Source organism: Pristiophorus japonicus, unplaced genomic scaffold (assembly GCF_044704955.1).
Source record: "Pristiophorus japonicus isolate sPriJap1 unplaced genomic scaffold, sPriJap1.hap1 HAP1_SCAFFOLD_325, whole genome shotgun sequence".
Taxonomy (NCBI): domain Eukaryota; kingdom Metazoa; phylum Chordata; class Chondrichthyes; family Pristiophoridae; genus Pristiophorus; species Pristiophorus japonicus.
Window position 1 is genome coordinate 291,264 of NW_027253052.1, and position 18,959 is coordinate 310,222.

General features: G+C 44.4%; 2 protein-coding genes across 2 annotated transcripts in view; one reads left to right on the top strand and one right to left on the bottom strand.

Moving 5' to 3' along the window:
* LOC139249565 (zinc finger protein 462-like) overlaps positions 1-18,959 on the top strand; it is a 302,212-nt gene that overhangs the window by 282,278 nt on the left and 975 nt on the right. The gene's annotated exons all lie outside the window — the stretch shown is intronic.
* LOC139249566 (uncharacterized) overlaps positions 16,815-18,959 on the bottom strand; it is a 211,307-nt gene continuing 209,162 nt past the window's right edge. The window contains exons 4-5 of the transcript XR_011591213.1: positions 17,380-17,469; positions 16,815-16,852 (exon numbers count right to left, since the gene is read on the bottom strand). The gene's annotated coding sequence lies outside the window, so the exon portion shown is untranslated. The remainder of the gene's footprint in view (positions 16,853-17,379; positions 17,470-18,959) is intronic.

The window sequence follows — 18,959 nt, forward strand, 5'->3', positions numbered from 1 at the left end:
CAGAGAGTATAATCTCTCCTCCGATCCCAGGAATCAATGTAGTGAACCGCCTCAAAGTCAAGTCCTTCCCCAGATAATTAGGCCAGGACTGCACAATACTGCAGGTGTGGTCTCACCAAAGCCCTGTACAATTGTAGCAAGACTTCCTTACTCTCGGACTCCAACCCCCTTTCAATAAAGGTCAACACGCCACTGGCCTTCCTAATTTCTTGCTGCACCTGCTTGCTAACTCTGTGCTTCCTGTACAAGGACATTTATATCTCTCTGAATACCAACAATTAATAGTTTCTCACTATTTAAAAAATATTCTGGCTTTCTAATCTTCCTACCAAAGTGAATAACCTCATATTTGCCCACATTATACTCCATCTGCCCACTCACATAACCTGCCCTTTTTTAAAGCTCTTGGGATGTGGGCAATGCTGGCAAGGCCAGCACTAATTGCCCATCCTTAATTGCCCTTGAGAAGATGGTGGAGTCACCTTCTTGAAAGGCTGCAGTCCATGTGGTGCAGGTACTCCCACAGTGCTGTGAGGGAGGGAGTTCCAGGATTTTGACGCAGCGACAATGATGGAATGGCGATATACTTCCAAGTCGGGATGCTGTGTGACTTGGAGGGGAACGTGGAGGTGGTGGTGTTCCCATGCACCTGCTGCCCTTGTCCTTCTAGGTGGTAGAGGTCGCGAGTTTGTGAGGTGCTGCCGAAGAAACCGTTGTGAGTTGCTTCAGTGCATCTTTTCCATGGTACACATTGCAGCCACAGTACACTGCTGGTGGAGGGAGTGAATGTTTAAAGTGCTGGATGGGGCGCCAATCAAGCGGGCTGCTTTGTCCTGGATGGTGTCGAGTTTCTTGAATGTTGTTGGAACTGCACTCATCCAGGCAAGTGGAGAATATTCCATCACACTCCTAACATGTGCCTTGAAGAAGGTCGAAAGGCTTTGGTGAGTCAGGAGAATACCCAACCTCTGACCTGCTCTTGTTGCCATGGTATTTATATGGCTGGTCCAGTTAAGTTTCTGGTCAATGGTAACCCCCAGGATGTAGATGGTGGGAGATTCGGTGATGGTAATGCCGTTGAATGTCAAGGGACGGTGGTTAGACTCTCGCTTGTTGGAGATATTCATTGCCTGGCACCTGTGTAGCACGAATGTTACTTGACACTTATCAGCCCAAGCCTGAATGTTGCTGCATGCAGGCATGGACTGCATCATTATCTGAGGAGTTGCGAATGGTACTGAATACTGTGCAGTCATCAGCGAACATCCCCACTTCTGAACTTATGATGGAAGGAAGGTCATTGATGATGCAGCTGAAGGTGATTGGGCCGAAGACACTGCGCTGAGGAACTCCTGCAGCAATGTCCTGGGGCTGTGATGATTGAACTCCAACCACCACAACCATCTTCCTTTGTGCTTGGTATCACTCCAGCCAGTGGAAAGTTTTCCCCCCTGATTCCTATTGACTTCAGTTTTACAAGGGCTCCTTGATCCTTTTGCAAGCTCTTTGTGTCCTTCTCACAGCTTACTTTCCACTTAGCTTTGTATTGTCTGCAAACTTGCAAATATACAAACTTGCAAATGCAAATATATTATATCCACTGGTTCCCCTTTATCGACCCTGGCAGTTACAGCCTCAAAAACATTCTAATAAATTTGTTAAACACACTTTCCCTTTCATAGCCCATCTTGATTCTGTGTAATCTTATTAGGATTTTCTAAGTGCCCTGTTACCATTTAATTAATAATGGATTCCAGCATTTTCCCGACGACTGATGTCAGGCTAACTTCTTTCTGTGTTGAAATATTTTGCCAGCTGATTTGTTCGATAATTATGGGGGTAATTTTCAACCTGGCCATAACCTGGTGGAGTGGATCACACCCCATCCTATTCAGATCGATTTGCATCCTATTTAAATCAGTGGAAATTAAAATGTGATGGGTCCTACAATAAGCAGGTGAATCACTACGCCAGGTTATCTCCGAGGTGGTGAAGTTGAAAATGATCCCCTATCTGTCAAAACTTAAGATTTTGGCTCATGTATAGGTGATGCTAAGTGTGGCAAAGATAGCATCAGTGCATAAATAATATTTCACAAGTACACTAACTATAAACTTATATTAACTGGTGTAGAATTTACTAATATCTCACAAAGATTCCAGGTACCTTTCCCCTGCAGAGGAGAAGAATCCCTTTCTGGGCTTTTAAAATGAGTTTAAAGGGGCAGACGAAGCCTGCGGGGGATAAAAGGGGACGCATTCATAGAGACCCCCCCCCCCCAGCCAGTGTTTGGACTCATAGGAAAGGGAATTCAAAATGGACATAAATTACAGAAGCTTGAGATCCCCTAAACATCTATGGGAAGGAGCATATCAATTTTAAGATTCTGCAACATTTTGGCTGCAAAAAAGAGTTACCAAATATAGGAGGTGGGGCCAACCTCTGAAGCAAATTCATGCATTAAGGATCCCACCCCCTAAGAGATAATCGAATTACCCAATCAAGCACAATGGAAATCATGGTCAGGAAACTGGACAATCCTAAAACAATGCAAAACCAGTGATAGCACATTCTCACACCCTAATCGAATTACTGCTGACAAAGAAGACATTTGAAAATCAATGGACAGAACAGTTTAAACAAAGCCCAAGAGATTTGATGGGAGATAATGGAGCCTTTTTTGGGGGATATATCTATCCCCCAGTTTTACAAGGAAAGACTAGCAGAACACAGACTGGAACTCGCACAGACTCGAACAAGCACACAGACTGTAACACAGACACAGACACAAGCAGCCTGCTTCCTCTACAGTGAAGAAATGGAATAGTGAAGGAAACTACCAGAACTCATCAAGAACTGACCGAGCACGAGGCCCATGAAATGGAAGGTTGTCAGCAACCAAATTGACAACCACTCTACAATCTACTTCTGAACGACCCAACGGGGGAGAAATTACCAAAAGGGACTAACTAAAACTATTCCTAACCAAAGAAAGTGGGTACTTACCCCATACATCCAAAACGCAACTTACCGCATCAACGGACGCACCCCCAACCGAAGACTAAGCAGTCCGAAATCCTCTCCTCCATCCAGGGTGCGGCTCGCCTAGAAGGCCAAGTGCAGCGAACCCCGAAACCGTGATTCACTGGCAACTGTCGAAAGGGATTGGTGAGCATAGACCCTGAACCTTCAGAGCTATAACGTAGTTAGTTAGGGGAATTGGGAGGGGGAGGCTGGGATAACTTGTGTAAAGTTTTCTGCATTCTCCTCTTTACCCCATTTAGAGTTTAAGCTGTATTCTTTTACCCACAGGCTGTAATTTGACATTTTATTCATTGTGTTGTACCCCTCAGTGTGTATTGGTCTATGTGCGTTATTAAAGGTGTGCCTTTTACTTCTTTTTAAACACATTAAAGCCATACCTGCTTCCTACCTTGAAACCGATTGTCTGTCCAAGTCTGTCACAGTCCCTTCATAATTCCAGTGTCTAGAACCAAGGGTGTGGTAGCGATTCGGAACCGCTCATATAAGATCAGAAGGGAAAGCTGCAAACCACCCCTTACACTGGTACACAAGCTAAACTTCTGTTTTCTAAAATATCACTTGTTTTAATTCTCCTTTCTAGCTCCGTTTAAACAATTTTCCTCAAACCTGTTTCAATTCCTTCATAATATATGAGAAGTTTATAATGAATAGGTTCTGCATTCAGCCACAAATTTATTGCTTCAGCAAAAAGTTCTTGTCAATGTATCACCCAATCCACTGGGGCCTAATGTCATTTCGCATCCCAATGTGCTAGCAGAACTGTAGAAATTGGGATATCTGGCTGAAATCAGTTTTGCCAGATTCCAGCTAGTTTTATGCCCCGCTGTAACTTTTGATTGGGTCCACGATCACTTCATGGGACATATGTCTGAAGAGGACCTGCAAATGCGATTTTAAAAGACCCACAGAATTAAAAGAAAGTGCATTAGATCTTTTAAAACCCTTCTTGTAGGTTTTTTGTTTTTAATCCCCAACTGGCAGGTTTTCATGAGCCTTTGACATTCCCCGTTAATCCCCCCCTTAAATTTGACTGACACACAATTTTCCTTTCCCACCAGGGATGTCTCCCTGGACCCACCTGGGAGTTGTGAATAATTGTGCAAATGAGGTTATACTTGAAAATTAGCGCACGAGCATTTGAGATTGAGGCAAATCTTAAAGCAGAACAAAACAAAGTTGAACTGATTTACATCTGAAGATGAAAATTGTCCTCCCAGTGTTTTTTTTTCAATAAATAACCCCACAAACTCAAGTGAATTGTAAAAATGTCTTTTCAATTCTCTCACTGATCAGTCTGATATCTTGTCCACAAAATGATAGCTCACAACTAATCAGTAAGGATGGAAGTGAAGAACTAATGTGCAGGTTTAACTGAAACAAGTGTTTCAGTGTCTGGTTCAGTTACAGTTATACAGTCATACCACATTCCTGCTGAAAATAGGGAACTGCCTTGAGGTATTTGATTGTGTGACTCACCAATTGAAGAAATTGCCAATGATTCAAAAGAGCTGCTGTGCTGAGAGGGCATTATGAACACTTTAAAGTCAGGTGACGGCTGGGTGCAGGTTATACTGCCTGTGCTGGCTTACCTAATCGCTGTCATGTGGACAGTGTTTCTGAGCTAGAGAGGAGATAAAATAATATCCAGTAGCCATCAGCTACCGGTGTAAAGTGCATGTGTGCGGACGTCTGGTGAGGGCAACAACAGTCTCGGCTGTGATGCCTCCACGATCAAATGATCTCCCAACACACACTCTCTAGACTCACACTTGGACAAGCAATCTGCGGCTTGTGGGATTGTCCCCCATGCTGAGTTATCACATTCATTAGGGGAGAGGGGAAATCAGGGGAGAAAGGAGCAGAACTATTCTTAAATCCTCCAGTGGATTTCTTTCTTTAGGATAAATGTCCTAGATGCGAATTCCTGGCAGGAGCCTCATCTGCCAGAAGCACATTTAAGCACCACTTAAATTAACGGGCAGAAAATCATGAGGAGCACAACCACAATCTCCTGATCGGTGCTTCTGGCAGGCACGGCTCCATTTCAGGAGAGCACTTTTCAGAAATTTGGTCTCTATAACATGATAGAAACAAGGTAGAAACGTACAGATAAGAAGAAATGGGGGGAAAGTGAGGAGGTCAGAAAGATGCTCATCAATTTCTAGTAGCTATAGTGTACAAAAAATGGGAGGGGGAGACTGGGGAATGGGGAGAGATTGGGGAATAGGAGGGGGAGAGTAGGGAATGGGGAGAGAGGGAGACTGGGCAAATGGGGTTTAAGAGGAAGATGGAGGCAGGGAATGGGAACAGGTGGAGAGAGATGGACATTGAAGATAGAGACTAGGGAATGGGGGGTGCTCAGGGATTTAAAAAAATTAATTCCTAGGATGTGGGCGTTGCTGGAAAGGCCGGCATTTATTGCCTTAATTGCCCTTGAGAAGGTGGTGGTGAGCTGCCTTCTTGAACCACTGCAGTTTGTGTGGTGAAGGTACGCCCACAGTGACTTTGTCGTAGTGATTTGGTACAACAGAGTGGTTTGCTAGGCCATTTCAGAGGGGCAGTTAAGAATCAACCACATTGTTGTGGCTCTGGAGTCACATATAGGCCAGACTGGGTAGATTTCCCTCCCTAAAAGATATTAGTGAACCAGATGGGTTTTTACGACAATCTGGTAGTTTCATGCTTGCTGATACTAGCTTTTTGTTCCAGATTTATTTAATTAACTGAAGTTAAATTTCCCAGGTGCCATGGTAGAATTTCAACTCAATCCATAGATCATTAGTCCAGGCCTCTGGATTACTTGTCCAATAACATAATTACTATGCTGCTGTTCCCAGGGGGGCTTGGAGGGGAAGATGGAGATTGGGGAATGGAGGCTTGAAGGGAGAGATGGTGGTTGGGGAATGGGGGCTCGTGGGAGAGGAGATGGGAGGTCAGGGGAGAGATGGGGAATGGGGTTCAAGTGGGGATTGGAGAATGTGGTGGGAGTGGGAGTGATGACCAGCATTTTCTGCAAAGCCAGGATCCGCAGCAGCAATGTGATGAGTGGGTACGGCATGGAGAGAGGAGCAACAAGTAAAGGGGTAAGCGATACCTGGGACCTTACTTTGGGTGTATAGTGAAAGATTCTTTCCACTGGTGGGCGAATGGGGAACTAGGGAAAGGAGATGGGGAGGGGGAGTGGGGGGAGGTAATTGGGTAGCATCCCAAATGGGGTGCTAACTTTTAATGATTTCAAACTTAAAAAAAATGTAGCATTTGCACTCAAGGAAGTGGCGTACTAAATCAAGCGCTGCACTTCCTTCCTGGAGCGCAATAGGCAGCAGACGGGTCAGTGAATGGATCAGCGCTGTACTCATCTTGCACTCATGAGATATAGAAGTCGCTGGCAAGGCCAGCATTTATTGCCCTAATTACCCTTGAGAAGGTGGTGGTGAGCAGCCTTTTTGGAGTGGAGTATAAAAGTAGGGAACTCTTGCTATAATTGTACAGGGCATTGGTGAAACCACACCAAGAGTACTGCGTACAGTTTTGGTCTCCTTATTTAAGAAGTTATACACTTGCATTGAAAGTAGTTCAGAGAAGCTTCACTAGGTTCATTCCTGAGATGAAGGGATTGTCTTATGAGGAAATGTTGAGCAGATGGGCCTATACTCATTCTATAGTTGCCACAGTCAGACTGGTCGCTGCAATGCTCCACCTCACACTTAACAAGCTCCCTGCTGGAGTGGAACTAAACTACAGAACCAGTGGGAACCTGTTCAACCTTCGTTGTCAAGGCCAGATCCAAGACCATCCCAACCTCTGTCATTGAACTATAGTACGCGGATGACGCTTGCGTCTGCGCACATTCAGAGATTGAACTCCAAGTCATAGCCAGCATCTTCACTGAGGCGTACGAAAGCATGGGCCTTACACTAAACATTCGTCAGACAAAAGTCCTCCATCAACCTGACCCGCCACACAGCACTGCCCCCCAGTCATCAAGATCCATGGCGTGGCCCTGGACAACGTGGACCACTTCCCATACCTCGGGAGCCTATTATCAGCAAGGGCAGACATCGACGACGAGGTTCAACACTGCCTCCAGTGCACCAGCGCAGCCTACGGTTGACTGAGGAAAAGAGCGTTCAAAGATTAGGCCCTCAAATCTGCCACCAACCTCATGGTCCAAAGGCTGTAGAGATACCTGCCCTCCTGTATGGCTCAGAGACGTGGACCATATACAGTAGACACCTCAAATCATTGGAGAAATAACACCAACGATGTCTCCGGAAGATCCTGCAAATCCTTTGGAAGGACAAACATACCAACATTAGCATTCTCAATCAGGCCAACATCCCCAGCATCAAAACACTGACCACACTCGACCAGCTCCGGTGGGCGGGCCACATTGTTCACATGCCTGACACAAGACTCCCAAAGCAAGCACTCTACGCAGAACTCCCACACGGCAAGCGAGCTCAAGGTGGGCAGAAGAAAGATTTCAAGGACACCTTCAAAGCCTCCTTGATAAAATGCAACATCCTCACCAACACCTGGGAGTCCTGAGCCAAAGACCGCCCTCAGTGGAGGAAGTGTATTCGGGAGGGCGCTGAGCACCTCGAGTCTCGTCGACGAGAGCATGCAGAAACTAAGCGCAGGCAGCGGAAGGAGCATGTGGCAAACCAGTCCCACCCACCCTTTCCTTCAACGACCGTCTGTCCAACTTGTGACAGAGACTGTAATTCTTGCATTGGACTGTTCAGTCACCTAAGAACTCGCTTTTAGAGTGGAAGCAAGTCTTCCTCGATTCCAGGGACTGCCGATGATGATAGTCATTGGAGTTTAGAAGAATGAGAGGTGATCATCTTGAAACATGCAAAATTATGAGGGGGCTTGATGCTGAGAGGATGTTTCCCCTCATGGGAGAATCTAGAACAAGGGAGCATAGTTTCAGAATAAGAGGTCGTCCATTTAAGATGTAGATGAGGAGGAATTTCTTCTCTCAGAGGGTCGTGAATGTTTGGAATTCTCTACCCCAGAGAGCTGTGGAGGCTGAGTCATTGAATATATTCAAGGCTGAGAAAGGCAGATTCTTGAACTATAGGAGAGTCAAGGATTATGGTGAACAGACAGGAAAATGGAGTTGTGGCCAAGATCAGATCAGCCTTGAAGGGAAGGGCCATCGCTGTTGTGATATAGTCACAGAGCACAGCACACACAGCTTCTAAACATGGCAGGCAGCTCTCTCGGGAGTCTCCGGAATCTGCCGCATTCTGTTTATTATTAACTCTGCACTTGCAGTACACAATACGTCCACATCCACAGTGTGGAGCTACAAACATGACAAGCTTACAGACATTACACTTCTCCCTCCTTAATGAAGAAGTTATTATAACAAACATCATACATAACTTTCATGTTTATACATAACACAGGATATAAACTTATTTTTTTTTCCATATTTACAAATTTAACTTTACCACTTGTTTTCTGTTTCGAAGAGGATACCTTCGCTCTCGAACAGAACTTTCCAAACATGGTGTCGATTTCACACTCATTCGAGGCTCATCCTGCGGAATGTTTTCCTCCATGGAATTTCCCTGATTTTCATTTGAACTCACTCTAACTTCAGGCTCTTTGTTTTCCTGACTCGGACTCAGACTTTCATTCTGATTCTCTCCTGGATTTGTTTCCAGTACATTGGATTTAGGATTTGCTACTGGTATATCAAAACTATCTAATGTGTCAGAAATAATTGACTCATTCCCACCTTCAACTCCTTCCATGTCTGTAGGTAAAATATGATCAATATGAACAAACCTAACTTGTCCATTATCAAACATCTTTACCAAATATGTGCGAGGACCACATATCTTCACCATTCTTCCTGGTAACCACTTTAACCATTTATGGTGATGGTTCTTCACTCTCACCTTCTGGTTTAATTTCATACTTCTCTCTTTTACTCCACCTTTATCATGATTCTCTTTCAGTCTGAATTGTGTCTCTTCTACGGACTGTGCCAAATTTGGCTTTAACAACGAGAATTTGGTTCGAGACTGTCGTTTGAGAAACAACTCTGCTGGTGTTCTACCAGTAGTATTTCGATATGTAATCAAAAAATTAGCCAATTTGTGATCCGATGTCAACTGTCATTTCCTTGGATTTGGATCTAACATTTGTTTTATGAGGGCACATTTTACAATTTGTACAGTACGCTCTGCTGCACCACTCGAAGCAGGATGGTATGGTGGAACCTTGGTATGTTTCACACCATTTTTGCTCGTGAATTGTGCAAATTCTTCTGAACAAAATTGTGGTCCATTATCTGAAACAATCTCTTCAGGGAGGCCAAATGAAGAAAATAATTTTCGTAAAATGTCCAATGTTTTACTTATTGTTATTTTACACATTGGAAACACATCAACACACTTCGAATGGCTATCAATCACAATGAACAATTGTTGTCCTTCTAACTCAGCAAAATCAATATGTAGCCTTTGCCACACCCTGGGAGGCCATTTCCATGGCTGTAAAGGTACTGGTGGTGGTTGCTTGCTTACCGATTGACATGTCGTACACTGACTCACGATGTACTCTATATCTTTATCAAGACCTGGCCACCATAAATAACTGCGTGCAAAACTCTTGGTCAAGCACATTCCCAGGTGCTGGTCATGAAGATCTCCTAATAATTTGGACCTGAATTTATTTGGTATAACCACTCTTGCACCCCACACGATATAATCTTTATCGACTGATAATTCATTCCAACGAATGAAGAATGGATGTGTAGTTTGGCCATCCATTTGCAATATACTCATCCACGTTTGACATCACTGGGTCACGTTTGGTTGCTCTACCAATCTCTTCAGCTGTAACTTGCAGTTCATCAATGTATGAAAAATAAAACACTTCCTCCCTATCGGGTTTAACTTGTGATGGTGAAGGCAATCCAGACTTTGCATTAGCATTACTGTGATCAGCTGATCATCTGTATTCAATATCATATGTATATGCTGACAAAATCAAAGCCCATCTCTGCATTCGGGCTGCAGCTAATGTTGGAACTGGGGAGTTTGGATGGAGGATTGCTGTTAGGGGCTTATGGTTCGTAACGATGGTAAACTTACGACCATACAAGTATTTGTGAAACTTCTTGACTCCAAAAATTAATGCAAAAGCTTCCCTTTCAATTTGCGCATAATGACTCTCACTGGCACTGAGAGTGCGTGAAGCAAAAGCAATTGGTCTCTCCTCCCCACTACATAATACATGAGAGATTACTGCCCCAACTCCATACGGAGAGGCATCACATGCTAGCTTAATCTCCTTAGATATGTCATAACATGGTGCTCTCTACCAATTTGCTTTTACACTCCTTGAATGCTGTATCGCATTCTTTTGACCACTTCCAATGGACCTGTTTTTTCAAAAGTTCATTCAGTGGATGTAATAATGTCGCCAAATTTGGTAGGAACTTCCCATAATAGTTCAAAAGACCCAAGAATAAACGAAGTTCAGTGAAATTCCTGGGAGTGGGTGCATTTCTAATTGCATCCAATTTTTCCATGGTTGGATGTAAACCACCTTTGTCTACTCTGTACCCTAAGTACTCTACTGAGTTTTTAAATAACTCACACTTACGAGCAGACACTCGTACTCTGTGCTTCTCTAGCCGTTTGAGGACTTCATTCAATATGTTATTACGAATTTGCCTATTTGGTGCTGAAATTAGTATGTCATCCAAATAACATACTATCCCTTCAATACCTTGCAACATCTGGTTCATCACCCCTTGGAATATGGCAGGGGCGGAAGACACTCCAAACGATAGCCTATTAAATTGATATAGGCCTAGATGAGTATTTATAGTCAAACATGACTTGGACTCCTCATCTAGTTCAAGCTGTAAGTAGGCATTCGTAAGATCCAGTTTTCAGAAGATCTGACCACCTGTCAGTGTTGTGAACAAATCTTCTATATTCGCCATTGTGTTGGGGACATTACCCTCTGGAACCTGGTTTATGGTTACTTTATAATCACCACACAATCTTAACTTACCATTGGACTTAGATACAACAACAATGAGTATAGCCCAATTACATTGATCTATCTTACAAATAATGTTCTCAGTCTCTAGTTCTTGCTCAACTTTCTCCTTGAGTGCATATGGTACAGAAAGTGGGTTGTAGTAAACCGATCTAGCGTCCTTCTGTACCCTGACATTCGCCTTGAAGCCTTGGATCGGACTGCCCGTTTCGCAGAACACCTTCGGATACTTCTTGATAACCTCATCCGTTGATGAAAACCTCGCTTCCACACAGAAAATCTTACTCCAATCCAGCTTCAGTGAGCTCAACCAATTTCTTCTGAGTATGGCAGGCTTGTCTCCTTTCACTACTATTCGAGGCAAGTTCTGAAATTGATCTTTATTTTTCACCGGTACGGTGATATGACCTACCACAGGAATTTTCTCTCCTGAGTGGCCTCACAGCTCTATCTTGGATTTCTCCAGTTGGAAATCACGCAATTTGTTGCAGTATAGTGACTCTGGTACTACACTCAATTTCCATTGGTATCTTGAATCCCGCAAATTCTATGTGGATTTTGATGCTTTCCGAATCGCTGTCCATTAACTTCGTGCTCCTGATGACGTGTAACTCTAACATCTCCTCGTCCTGTTGTTGTTCTTCCATGCTATGTAGTCTCTTTGGATTTCTACTCATAGCTTTGAACTCTGGACTCATAGCTTTAAAAGCTGGTTTACCCTTCAGTCGGCATGCCTTCACAAGATGCCCAGTCTTCCTGCAGAAGAAACACTCTGCCTTCACGTATGGACAACTTTGAGCAATGTGTTGTCCTAAGCACCTATTGCATGACTTCGACGCTCCGATAGAATTTCCAGTTTCTGACACTTTCGGCCATGCCCGTCTTTTACTTTGAACCTGCAGGTGATTTACCTCAGTTGACTGACCGTAATCATTATTTAATTATCGGGAATATTGTTCGGCCATGCCCATCAACCTCGCTGTCTGACAAGCAATCTCAAAATTCAAGTCATCCATCGTCAATAACTTCCTTCTGATCACATCATTTTTCACCCCACAAACAAAATGATCCCGCAATGATCATTTTTAAAAGCTTCCAAAATTACAGTGCATCGATAGCTTCTTTAATGCTACGATGTAATCACTGATACTTTAATCAGCATATTGATTCCGAATCCCGAAACGATAGCTTTCAGCAATTTCTAATGGTTTGGGGTTATAGTGCTGCTCCAGCTTCGTTAAAATCTCTTTCAGCGTCGTGTCCTTTTGCTCGTCGGGCACAAGCAGATTTACAAGAGTGTCATACAATGTTGGACCTGCCTCCGATAAGAAGATCGCTTTTTTACGTTCCAACACAGCCCGGTTCTGGACTGCATTGTCTGGAATTTCGATTATGTTATTTGCAATGAAATACATTTCTTGCCGATCCACATACACTTTAAAACATTCCCAATTGTGTCTATATTCTCTTAAATGTCCCAATACATCTGCCATTTTACTCTCTAGCTGTTCACACCGTGTGCTGTATTTTACCTCGGATTTTGTAGCTTTTTTCCAAAGACAGAAACTTCCAAAGTCTCTCTGTCGGCTGGCTGAATCCTTCACCAACAAAATTTAAGCTTGATCTTCCGTCGCCAAATGTGATATCTTCACAGAGCACAGCACACACAGCTTTCTAACATGGCAGGCAGCTCTCTCCGAAATCTCCGGAATCTGCCTAGTTCTGTTTATTATTAACCCTGCACTTGCAGTACACAATATGTCCACATCCACAGTGTGGAGCTACAAACATTACAAGCTTACAGACATTACAGCTGTCAGCTCTGCAAAGGAAAAAAGGCTTACCTTCTCCATGACGGCAGCCATGATCCCGCCCGATCAATTGCGGGCAGGAACCCGCGAAAAAACCTGCAAGAGAGAAGTAAGTTTTTTGTTTACTTACCTGAGCCACCTCGCCTTTAAGTATCGCCCTTGAAGCAGCTGGCCACCCGATGCATGCCTCCTGCAGCTGTCGGTGTTTTCGCCTGGTGATGCTGCAGGGGAGGCTCAAAGGAGCCCAATTTTGCCCCCCACCTCAAGGATTCTCACTGGAAGAACCAAGAGGTAGGCAGGAGGAAGCTTCTTGAGCTGAGGGCTATTAGACTATAGGATCCTTCACCAAATGTGGTGATTAAGTTAGAGACTAAAACTTAATTTAAAAGGGTATGGGATAAATATTTGAAAAGGAAGAATATAAAAGGATCTGGAAAGAATGGGGTTTCAGTAGGGAGCACCAGCATCCTGGAACTAATGGCCTCCTCTTGTGCTATAATTTCTATAATTCTATGAAAACTCTCCTTTATTGAGTCAGGGTGCTGAGGTGTGTTTAGGAGGATGTGTCCTGTGAGAAGTGAGAAACACCGAGCTCTATGTGCAGTGTCTCGCTTTGGTTTAGGTCGATCTGTACAGGCCGGTTTTGACATGTGAAATCTAAGTACATATTAGCTCTGACTGAGGTTGCCAGCTGAGAATTGTCACCTTCACATGGAACCAGAGTCCAAAGCAGAGTCCAAGGAGATCTGGAGAGAGAAGGGCCTGTTAAAATCAGGAAGCTTCACCGCACCTTCTGCGGTGCAGAGGATTCTGGCCATTGTTTCAGGGTGAATATCAATAGGTTATAGGATTACTACTAATTACAGGTAGGATACAGGGGCATTACACCTATTACTCACTCTGTGAGTTGTTGTATTGCTATTGGTTATGAGGGAAATCTGAGTGTTACCAGCGTTACTATTCAATATCTGTGCAATTTCAGTGAGTTACCATTAGTTACTGGTGCAATCAAAGTTCCTCCCACCTTTCGCTCCCCCACCTGTGATTTCCCCTCTTCCCCATCCTCCATTTCCCCACTCCCTGCCCTCAGTTTCCCCTCTTCTCCACCCTTGGTCTCCCCTCTTTGCCAGCTCCTGGATGCCTCGTAGTTCTTGGAGCTTTTCACACAGTAGCTGTTGGCACAAGACCACATGCAAAGACACTCAGCTATAGGGATCCCCTTTATAAGGTGAATGCAATAATCTTTGTAGAAGTCCTGTGATCAGATGTCATGTGATCAGAACATCAGAACAAACTCCAGGAATGCCTCCTTCTGGAGCTGACAACTCTAGGGGGCTGAAATTGGTCGACATACCGCCCCCTACTGCCCGCGTACCGCCCAAAAACTCCGATTTTCATCTTATACCACTGACATACCACCGGAGCTGCGTACTGTCCTGGAAAAGGTGGTTTTACGTGGTGGTAAGTGGGTGGGAATGGGCGGAGTGCATGGATCCGCCATTTTGCAAATTGGGAACTAAAGCAGAAGCTCTGTATTTCTGAGGTAAACTGATTTTACAGTGCAATTTTGAATGGAAAAGGTATATTTACTATTACTGAGCAACTTATTAAGATAGAAAGGCATTTTAGTTATAATTTTATCAAGAATGGGGCCTGTATTATCTCAGCCTGTATCGCTGATAAACTGTCTAATGGAGGAACCAGATGTGAGGAAGTTTATTCAGCTTAGTAATAAGGGTAATGAAAGAGGTCGCAGAATGTTGATGAGGAGGAGGAGGAGGAGGCCTTATTCACAAAGGATCTTCAGGGAGAAGTGTTCAAACTTGGACATGGCCGATCGACAGTGTGTCCGAAGGCTGTGCTTCCAAAAAGAGGTCATCACTGAGATATGCCAGCTCATTAAGGTAGACCTGCAGTCCAGTACCAGCAACATTACTGCACTCTGTCGAGATGAAGGTGACTGCGGCACTTTCATTTTATGCATATGGGTCTTTTCAGGCATCAGCTGGGGACATATGTTGTATGTCTCAGTACGCTACTCATCGCTGCATTTGACAGGTAACCGAAGCACTGTATGCACGCCGGATGGAATTTATAAACTTCCCAATAACCAGGGAGGCACAGAGTGACAGGGCTTTGGGATTTGCATTCATTGCCGGCTTTCCCAAGGTGCAGGATGCTGTTGACTGTACCCATATTGCCCTGTGAGCACCATTACAGGAGGCGGAGGTGTACAGAAACCATAAGGGATTTCACTCCCTCAATGTGCAGCTCATATGCGACCATACACAGCAGATAATGACAGTGAATGCCAACTTTCCAGGAAGCATCCATGATGTGCACAGCTTGCGGGAGAGCACTCTGTCTAACCTTTTCAAGCCTGAGCCACAAGGTAAATGATGGATGCTGGGCGGCAAAGGATACGGCCTCGTCATCTGGCTCTTGGCCCCCCTGCGGAACCCTCACACAGAACCCTCACAACGATACAATAAGAGCCATATAGCCACACGTATCATAATTGAAAAGACAATTGGAGTGCTGAAGCAGCGCTTTCGATGCTTGAACCACTCAGGAGGCAGGCTGCAATACCACTCTGAGCAGGTTGCTCAGTTCACAGTGGTGTGCTGCATGTTGCATAATTTAGCAATCATGCGGGGACAGGAATTGCCACAGGGGAACCACCTGAGGAGAGAGTGCAGGGGACGGAGGAGGAAGAAGAGGACAATGAGGGGCAGGAGCATGATGAGGAGCTTCCAGATGAACCCATGGCACCACCGCCACTCCCTTCCCCCCCAACACCACAGCGGAGGGCATGCAGAGCGTATGCCACTGCAAAATTGTTATGTCAGCAACTCATAAATGAACGCTTTGCTTGAATGTGGAGTGCTGCGTTTTGGGATCCAGATAACTGTTACCCCAAAAGTTTAACACAAAAGTGCTTAAATTCAATTGAAATGTTGATGTAAAAATGTAAAAAATATACAACAATTTAAAAAATTTGTAAACTTATAAAACAACTGTAATAATAACTTTAACAAAACTTTAACAACTTTAATAACAACTTCAAAACAAATATTTTACAACTTTAATAAACTTTTACAAATCAAACTTCAATTACAACAAAAAGACCCTTTACTTTCCCCGCCCATGCCCTCTGCCCCGTCCATGCACATATGCTACACCATCCTTGGGACTATTCCCCCCTTTCTTACTTCCGCCCTTCCCTTTCCCAGTGCCCCTGGGCATGGACCTCCCTGTGGTGGTACTAAATCGGCGTGCAGCACAGCACCCCGAGTGGCGTTGCTATCGTTGGGGCTCAGACATTACAAGCGCAATAAATGGGGCCTCAGGAGAAGCTTGTGATGTGAAAGGTAAGGCTTCAGTGCTGGAAAAGAGGCAGCTCCCCACCCTCGGGTGCTGTCGATCTGACTACTATGGCACGGGGGATTCCACACCATGTCCCGATCCCATTAATTGCCGCATGGCTTCGACGGCGTCTGCGGTTTGCTCCATCGCGGTGATCGTACGCAACCTTTCCTCCGACTGCTGCTCTGATGTTTGTGGCTATTGTAGTCATGGTCGAGCAGCTCTCAATCTATGTCGATGCTGGCCTGTGATAGATGCACCATGTCCTGGTACACGCCTACAGCAACCGACCTTTCCTGCACCAACCTCCGTTGCTGCGGCAAAGGCGCTGCAACACTTGGTCCAGCAGAATCAGTGGAGCCATGGGGGAATCCCCTGAATACAGACTCCATGGTGGAGGATGTTCCAACTGGCCCACATGCAACTGGTGTATCCTCCTCCGTCTCCACCCCCACCTCCACTGGCTGCCGGATCAGTGGCTCTTCCTCTTCCTCTTTATCTTCCTCATCTCTGCCAGTGGTGTCAGGAGAGGGCTGGGTGACGCCAGAGGTGGAGGCAGTGGGTCTGTCATCTGTAGTCTGAATCATCCAAGTCTGGAAGTACAAATCAATATTTTAAAAAGCTTGGCACCAGGGAATTGGTCAGGGTTACATTAGTACATAGTACAGAGTCTTATCGCAGTCTTACTTAAATGTCCACCACTGCTGCAGTACTGCATTACATATCGCAGACATACAATACATATATGCATGCGTTACATCTCCCCAACATTGCAGTACATCACATGAGGTCAACATTACAGTGCAATAAACTTACATTATATCAGGCCAACATTACAGTTACAGTTACATTACATGACGTGAGAGGACTGCAACACAAACTGCATTTTATTCAACTTACTATCTTGTGTGAGTGGGTCAGCTCCAATACTGGTGGTGGCATGGTTGCTCTCCCCAACCAGGGACAGGGCACAGATCTTCTTAACCGATAAGGGATTAAGGGGTTATGGGGAGCGGGCAGGGAAGTGGACCTGAGTCCATGATCGGATCAGCTATGATTGTATTAAATAGCGGAGCAGGCTTGAGGGGTCGTATGGCCTACTCCTGCTCCTATTTCTTACGTTCTTATGTTCAATGTCAGCAAGAGGCTCCTGGGTTGTGGGTCCTCCCGCTGTGTGATATTGATCGGCTGCTATTGCAGATGTCTTCTTCTGCAGAAAGTAAAGTAAATCAATGTAAAAATCATCAATCCATTTAACATCGCACAAACACACACACACACACAAAAAGCACTGCGTTGATCCTTTTGTCATTGCCTGAAAAGCATGAATACATCACCATAATCTTAAGATAAATAACATCATTCATGTGACACTGAAATTACATTAATCATTATTTACTCTTGCTACACTCACCAAGTTGTTTCACCTCTTATGGCACCTTTCCCCGGTGTACCATCGTACTTTTAGAAGACATAGCCTCCCCAATCTCATCCCATATTTGATTGTGCTCATTTGGGGAGGGCTTCCCACAACCACCCTTGATTAGCTCAGAGTACCTCTCTGTTATGTGTTTCAGAAGGACAGGTAACTCCGTCTCATTGGAGGTAGGTGCCCTCAGCCTCCCCTTCTTTTTGATGCTCCTGCGCTTGGATGTCTTTTTTAACATTGCGATAATCTTTGTATTTGTATGATTTTTGCTTTATTAAATATATCTTCTTAGTCTTCAAACTGGAGAATTACTAGTTGGTAGGAATAGATTGGGTTTTTTCAAGTAACTGCCCGTCGACTAGCTTGCTGCTCCTTCCCACTCTCTCTCCCTCCTCTTCAACTCACTGCCATGCGCGGGTGACCCCCTGACCCCTAAAATTTCAGGTAAAACACTTGTGTAAAAAAAATGGGAAAAAACTGTGCGTATGCGCAGTTCCGTGCCACACCGGCCATCGAGGAGATAGTCGCTCTGGATCGACTACTAGGATAAATACCGCCGATGCAGATCGCTGACATACCGCCGACATAACGCCGAAAATGTTTTGACCAATTTTGTCCTCTTAGGTGTCGCCGGTATGCTGCTTGTGTGAAACGACATACCACCGGCATACCTCTGAGAAATGGGAGAACCTTACGCGTCGACCAATTTCGGGCCCCCTATGTATTAAATTAAAGATTTATTAGAAAATTTAAAGCTCGTGCTTTCATAAAAGTTTACACGTAAATTTAAGGGAATGTTTATAAATGTAAAAGTTTATAGATTTAAAAAGTACTAAATGTTCTTTTTGGCAGAAATGGGGCTGAAGCTTGAGTTCTCCAATCGGTTGTTCCTGACAGTGAACCACATCCAAAGGGAGTGTAAGTTGAAGAGTCGGCCTAACTCCGACCAACACTCCCTTCAAACGTGGCTCCCTACTGGATGGGTGAATTTGACCAAAGATTTAAAATAAACACAGCTGGTCTGTGACTTTTAATGTGATGGGTTGAATCAATTTACAACAATATAAGAGAAGTTACAGATTGTAAGAATGGCCTCGGCACTAATTCATTGCCTGTCACACCATTGGTCTGTGATTTTAAATGATTGCACAGTGAGTTGCTGATCATGGCCATTCATGGGTGGGAGACATTCAGTTATTCTCTCGAAAAGGAATATAAAGTTCGAGACCTCTCACAGCTGACCACATTAGTTAAGTCTTGAGAGCAGGTTA